General features: G+C 37.0%; 1 pseudogene across 1 annotated transcript; it reads right to left on the reverse strand.

Annotated features, from left to right (window-relative positions):
- Positions 1-337: 337 nt before the first annotated feature.
- Positions 338-1057, reverse strand: LOC117089844 (annotated as a pseudogene). The gene has a single exon (XR_004439775.1). The product of XR_004439775.1 is annotated as a 60S ribosomal protein L9-like (transcript).
- Between the last annotated feature and the right edge of the window lie 6204 nt (positions 1058-7261).

Below are 7261 nucleotides of genomic sequence, written 5' to 3' on the forward strand. Positions count from 1 at the left end.
AACCAAATAGACATGTGTAACCTATTTTTTGTGGTTAATATAACTGGATGCTGGAAAAGTATACCAGGAATCATGGCGGAGATGGGGGAAATTGGAAATTTCTAACAACTGAGAGGACCTACGTTTGTTTGATGCCAAGATATGCTTTCCCACTATACTTCCTCTTAATTATCATATTCTTAAATCTTTTAAAATATACCACCTTCCATTAGAAATGTTGTTTATTATCAACAAAGGACAAAATACCTTTAAAATTCTCTGCTACTTACTAATTTTGAGAGCCCAGTTAGAATCTCCAAACCACAATTATCTCATGTCTTTTTTTTTTTTTTTTTCTCAAATCAACAGGTCTTTTATTGCATCATTTAAATATCACAAGTAGGTCTTAGGAGTCATCTGGCATCTTCTTTCTGTAGCTGGATAACTCTTAGATCTTATTCATCAGCCTGCTGAACAGTTCCTTTTTCAGAGACATAGATACCATCCAAAAATTTCCTGATATCCTTGTTTTTAACTGTTGTGGCTTGCTGAATCAAAGCCGCCGAATTTGAAAGAAGTTCAATGTCATTTCCTTCAAGGATTAATTCATCTTTCTGGGCTTGAGATACTGAACAAGCAACACCTGGTCTCATCCGAACCCTGCGGATGTATTTTTCACCCAAGAAATTTCGGATTTCAACAAGAGACCCATTCTCCTGGATAAGGAGGTTGATGGGGAAGTGAGCATACACAGACCTCATCTTATAACGGAAGCCCAGTGTAACACCCTTGATCATGTTCTGTACATGACTACAAATAGTCCCAACGGTAGCCAGTTCCTTTCTGTTACCCCACCATTTGTCAACCCGAAGCCTCTTTTTTTTTCTTTCCAAGAAGACTGAGTTCTACATTGATGTGATTGAAGTCCCTCCGCAGGGTTCCTCTGGGGCCCTTCACCATAACTGTGCGTCCCTTCAGAGTAATGTCGACATTTTCTGGAATGTCGACAGTCTGATTGCTGAGAATGGTCTTCATTCTTGCAGTAGGCGCAGCAAAGAAAGCTATCTCATGTCTTAAAGGAATGTATCATACCTCCTAGGACTGCTTTAAAGATTAATTGAGATAATGTCTATAAATACCTGGCGAGCAATACAAGTTCAGTAAATACAGGTTGACATTTTCTTGACACAGTACTTTTGGCATTGTAAACCCTGCCCCTCCCCAAATATTGGTGGAGTATATGCTTGCATAACAATAAACTGGAGTAGACTTTTTAAAAGAAAAAATACTTCAAAAATAAGCTTTCACATAGAAGCCATTTTGAAAGAGCTCCCAATCGTCAAATATACAACAATTTGAGCAATAAAATAAAAATGTGGTATTAGATTATAACCCAAAATATAAAATGAATATGAATGGGTCTATCCTGATATAAATTGGTAAAATAAATAAAAAAGGAAGAGACACATGTCTCTTCCGAAAGGATTCCGATTAATATATGTAGATACTCCCTATTCCGGTTTAATCGTCTCTCCTATCTTGAGTCTGGGCTGCATTTAGGACTTAGTGACCCTCTTACAAAGCATACAGTGGGGAAAGGAGAAAAACTTTACGGTGAAAAGACCTGAAAAACACTACATGAAACAAGCAATCAAGGTTAACGTCGCCAGTGGGGTAGGTCATGGTACTTCATAAAACTACATAACCCCAATCTGACCGTGAGAAAAACATGAGACAAACCCAAATTGGGGAGCATTCTTCTAAATATCTGACCACTACTCTTCAAAACCACTAAGATCATGAAAACAAAGAAAGTCTCAGACACTGTCACAGACCCAAGGTGACTGAGAAGATGTGAGGATTAAATGCAATGTGAAATCCTGAGTTGGATCCCAGAACACAAAAAAGACATTAATGGAAAAACTGGTGAAATCCAAATAAAGTCAGTAGCATATTTAGTAGTAATGTACCCAAAAACTTAAATAAATGAGGGATTATGAACAATTCTATAAGGTGTTAACATTAGGAGAAACTGGGTAAAATGTATTAAAACTATGTACTACTTTTGCAACATTTTCTAAATCTAAAATTATCCCAAAGCAGAAACTGTATCTTTAAAAAAAAAATCTTTATATGTAGCATCATGCTTTCTTTATTAGCTAATTTCAAACACAAAGAAAATCCACCCAAGAAACTGAAATTCTGCCTCTTCTGTTGATCTGTAATATTATAATACAGCAGTTAGTGAAGCTGTGAGGCTTAATCAACTCAAAACGCAACATCATAAAGCTCTTTGAAATCCCAAGATGAAAGAAAATTATATAACTATGTAAATAAAGTCTTAAGTTTGACCATTCAAAATGTTTCTCGGTACATACCTAAATAAAGAAATGAATCTGTGAGCTGTTTTCTCTAAACAAATATATTCTGTCTATAATGATGAGTACACAGTGCCAAAATAACTTATGGGAAGTTGCAAAATCCAATCAACTTAATTATTAAACATCATGTGTCATGCAGTCCCACCTCCCAAAAAAGTATTCTTGCTTACCACACGTGTGTTTTTGCTTTTTGCTTTTTAAGGTATTAAAATTTAGACTGCATTCAGAAGCAGAATGGTACTTAACTTTCTATTTGAAAACTGTCAGGCAGCACTTTTAACATATTGTGGGATGAGAGCCATTGTGTGGTTGCTATTCCATCAAAAATACCACTCTGCAGAAATGATGCAATTCAGTTAGAGTAGCTGAATTGCCTTCATGTGAGTTCCATATTTTTCACCACATTTCCCATCGTCTAATACTCAAGGTCATAACTGGATAATATTAATATTAAACAGGGACTCTGCTCTATTCTCTGTGGATCTAGAGACTCTCTCAGATATCTAAACCCCTTAGCCCCAGCCTGTGACCTTCCACACCATAAAGTTTAAATTTTTGGTTTCAACTGACAAACATGTAATAGACTGTCATATTTTTGGTTAAACATGGCTGTAGCTATTAATACATCCACACTACATTATATTTCATTTGGTCAGTGCAAATTAATGGTCAATCTGGTGAACAAAAGTTTTAGTTCAACTGTTGACCGAGCTGTGAAGCTTTTATTGTTTGCTTCATTAGAAGGTTGATCTCACTAATCCAAAATGAACTTAATTAGAACGTCTCTTTTGCTTGTTCTCAAAACATGTATTTAAAATTCAGGGCATATAACACAGAAAGCATGGACTTTAAAGTTATGCAGATCTTCCTGACAACTTTATTAACTAGCTGTGTGACCTTGGCAAGCCACTTGACCACTCCAATCCTCAATTTCTTTTTCTGTAAAATGATTATAAAAAAATATTAACCTTACATAGCTATTGTGAGGACGAAATAGATTAAAATGTGCAAAAGTACTTAGCATGATGCCTGACTCAATAAGTCTCCTTTCAACACCAAAATGATGTTAGAGACTGTAGTTACATTCCAAGTAGTTCACAAAAACCAAGACAGCCACACTATGTAATTGAAATATGGCTATCTCAATGGAAAAAATTAAAGAAATCATATTTTTGCCACATGTCTAATTAATGCAACATAGGAAATAAAAAATCAAATAAATGAGGAATTAAAGTTGTGTTCCTACATGCAACTTAAATATCTTGATTATTGGTGCTTGAAAGAAGGGTATATTTCATAATGAAAGTTAAAAGTACCTGAAGGTTTTCTAGTGGTGTGTTTGTTTATCTAATAAATATTATCATTTTCCAGGCACTATACTGAGCACTGGAAAAAGGAAAAAAAAAAAATTTATGCAGTGAGCAAATGAAGATGGGAACACTTAACTCTTGTTGCTTACGGTCTAGTGAGGGAGATATTTAAGAACAGATTTATACTTTCAGGCTGAGACAAGGCCCCTGATGATGCAATGAGTAGAATGATGGAGATAATGATTTCCTTGGATGATGGAAAAGGAGGAAGGGCATGGTAAGGAATCCAGAACCAACTGACAAAGGCAGGGTGTCTATATGTGAGAGTGACCTATGGGATAAAACGTTAACTGACTTGTAATTGGTGAAAACAAGAGTGAGGATTTGTTGGTGCTTCCCCAGGGGAAATGAGTCAGGAAGGGAAAGAATGAAATGGTGAGAAGATAGTGTTTCTCAGATATTGTGGCTAAGCCTGGGAGGGAGCTAAGTGCAACCAGTTGTTAAAATGTAGAGCTGTATGTTTGCGAGGCTGACATTGGCCACTAAGAAATGAATACAAAGGTAGTTGATCCCAGAACAGTAGAGATGACCTGTTTTGGAAGAATACAAATATACATAAAGCATGCCTGGACAATAAAAGTATTAGCAATAGGGCTGTACCAGAACCACGAGCTTTAGAAAGGATAAAGTCAACAACCAAAAAAAAAAAAAAAAAGGATGTTTTCTTTACATGAAAAATGCTTCAAACCTGTGTGAGTAATTCTGGAATTTTCAATGAGCCCAGTTGTTATAAGGAATGACTCACTCTTACCTAATAAGTGAAAGAATGAAGGTTTAGAAACAAAATCTACTGTTCCCCAGCCGGAATGGTTTATTTCACAACTGAAAGTTTAACATTAAACAAATATAACTTAAGTCACAATGCAACGATGATTGATGTTTTTCATCAACATCCAATTATCATTCCATCAAACACTGTTGTCTGGGCCAAGTAAAACGTAGAGTATGCATCTAGAAAGGGTTATTCTCTACACCTTTTCAAAATCACTTGCAGGATATAACTACACTTACTGAATTTCTGACTTGTTAGAGCATGTCACAGGGAACTTCTCCAAGTGAATTTGGATGTTGTGTTATCACGTGTGCTTTCTAAAGAACATTAGTTGCTTTTGCTATTTGAACTTAAAAAGAAAGCCCCTTTCATTTCTTTAACTTACTCCTTTAGAATAATCTGCATCTGTGTGTTCTTTGTCTTTTGTTAGCTGTGAAGGCAGCCACTTAGGTACCAGGCATCATGGCAGGCTGTGGTGTGAGGTCTTGTAAGAGGTGAGGGAAACTGATGGGATTTCAGAAAGACAAAAACAAAATAAAAACATCCCTTTGACTGAGCTTCAAAGGAAGCCATCCCATTCGGAAACAGCTCTTCAAGACAACACAATCACTTCCCATTTTGTTCTGTGCTAAACCAGCGGTTCAAAAGAGGAGTGATGGATGGAGACTGTTGTAGTTTAAAAAAAAAAAAAAAAAATGCCTCACATTCCCAAGGATGCCTTTTGTCCCAGATCACTCTGCAAGCAGCTCCCTCAAAGAGGCAGGAAGCTTTCTCACCAATTCTCAACCTTCTCTCCTCTGGGGAGGCAGCAACAGCTGCTTCACCATCAGGAGTGACTTGCTGAGGAAGACAAAGAACGTACCCCTCCTGTCTGAAACTTCAGGGAGGGCTGAGCACTGAAATGTAATTAATTGCTCAAATTGGAACTTGGCCAGAACCCCAAGGCTAACAACGTACACTTACAGGAGGGGGAAAAAAAAAAAAAAAGCTTTAATGAACTTAGGAAGAAGAGATCTAAAATTATATCAAAACAGACAACACAGCTTTTCCCATCATGGCTTATTTCAGCAGGGAAGGGAGGTGGGAGGAAAGAGTCTGGGTCTCCTGGTATTCTGGCTATCCACAATCTGAATGAAATCATTGACCTCGCCTCACTTCTAAAAACTTGCTTCAACCTAGAGTGATAATTAGGAAGCAGATCTGTTTTAATGTATTATTAATTTAATCTTAACCTCAGTTAAAATTTATAACTTCCTTTTAAGGACATGGCTTCCTTTGAACTGGCCTATTCCAAAGCTTATGAAGAATCTGTAAGATTGCACACAAGCAGTATGCAGAGGCCTGAACCTAGCCCATAACAGGTTCTTCTCCCATCTCATCAGAGGCCCTCTGAGCACCGTCCCTGAGAACACAGGGAGGGGAGCACTCAGCCATGCAAATTTAAACGCAATTCCATTCAGCCAGCACTGGTGGGCCAGTTGGGTGCTAAGAGATGTTCAGTATCAAAAAGAGTATCACAGACAAGAGAGGTTAATGAACCACTTTGGGCTTGGGGAACAAAGAGATAGGTAGCCTGTGATTTGAACCCAGAACATTAGAGGGAACCAGTACTGAGAGCACTGACTGTAGAAATTGGCTCAGAAAGCACAACCAGATGCACCAGATGCAGCACACAAAGTTCAGAGATGGTCTGTGTGCATGTGCAGGATGCAATATTTGCCAAGTGGGATAGTGGTTTCCCAGTGACTGGGTATGGCTGATGACAGAGGACCCAGAGCAGGAGATGTTTGGCAAACAAGAGCCCCAGAGGTTATCATTCACTCTTTCAACAAATACATATATTGAGCATCTACTCTGTTATAGACATCGTGCTTAACGCTGGGGATATAAATGATCAGCATGGTGGACACTGCTATCTAGTTCACAGGGAATAGTAAGCCAGCAAAGGATTTGACTTTGTGGGACAGATTCTAGTCTCCTCAGCAAGTAAACCAGAGGCCAGCCTTCAGATTGGAGTTCCTCATTCTAGATGGTGACAGGTTACAAATAAGGAACTAGAAAACAGGAAAATCAATCTGCTAGATAACTAGTAGACTTTCAAAGTAGGTTTCTCAGAGCTATCAAATGCCCCCGCATTGGCAAAGAACAGAAAGAAGAAAGAGGAGGTCTCCATTTGGACCAATATATCTATGCACTTTCATCTGGCTTCCTTGTAAATAAACGTACTTTGTCCTAGTGGAAGAATAAATTCCCTAATGGAGTGATTAAAATATCAAAGCAATACCATTCTCCAAGTTTGTCATTTAATAAATGGCAAATAAATAAAGCTTATTTATTTATTTAACAAAATAAATAAAGCTTATTTATTTATTTAACAAAATAAATAAAGCTTATTTATTCCACAAAATAAATATTTATATATTTATTTTAAAATTAATAAATGGTAAATAAATTTATTTTAAAATTAATAAGTGGCAAATAATGCCATTTAGTAATTTTAAAAATACATAAATTTTATTTATTCTATAAACATTTATCAAACATTTACGATGTACTAGGAACTGTGCCAGGTCCTCTAGATGCCAAGATTAAAATAAGAAAAGTCTTGCCTTCAAAGAACTTGTAGTCAATTGGAGAAGACAGACAAGTAACTAACTATTATAGCTATGCCTTAGCTGCCTTTTCTACCTCCATCCCTATCCTACTGGGATTCGAGTAGATCCAAGGTAGATTCAGGTGCTAGAGGTCAGAGTTCAGGC

Source organism: Trachypithecus francoisi, unplaced genomic scaffold (assembly GCF_009764315.1).
Source record: "Trachypithecus francoisi isolate TF-2019V2 unplaced genomic scaffold, Tfra_2.0 Lachesis_group11, whole genome shotgun sequence".
NCBI classification, from domain to species: Eukaryota; Metazoa; Chordata; class Mammalia; order Primates; family Cercopithecidae; genus Trachypithecus; species Trachypithecus francoisi.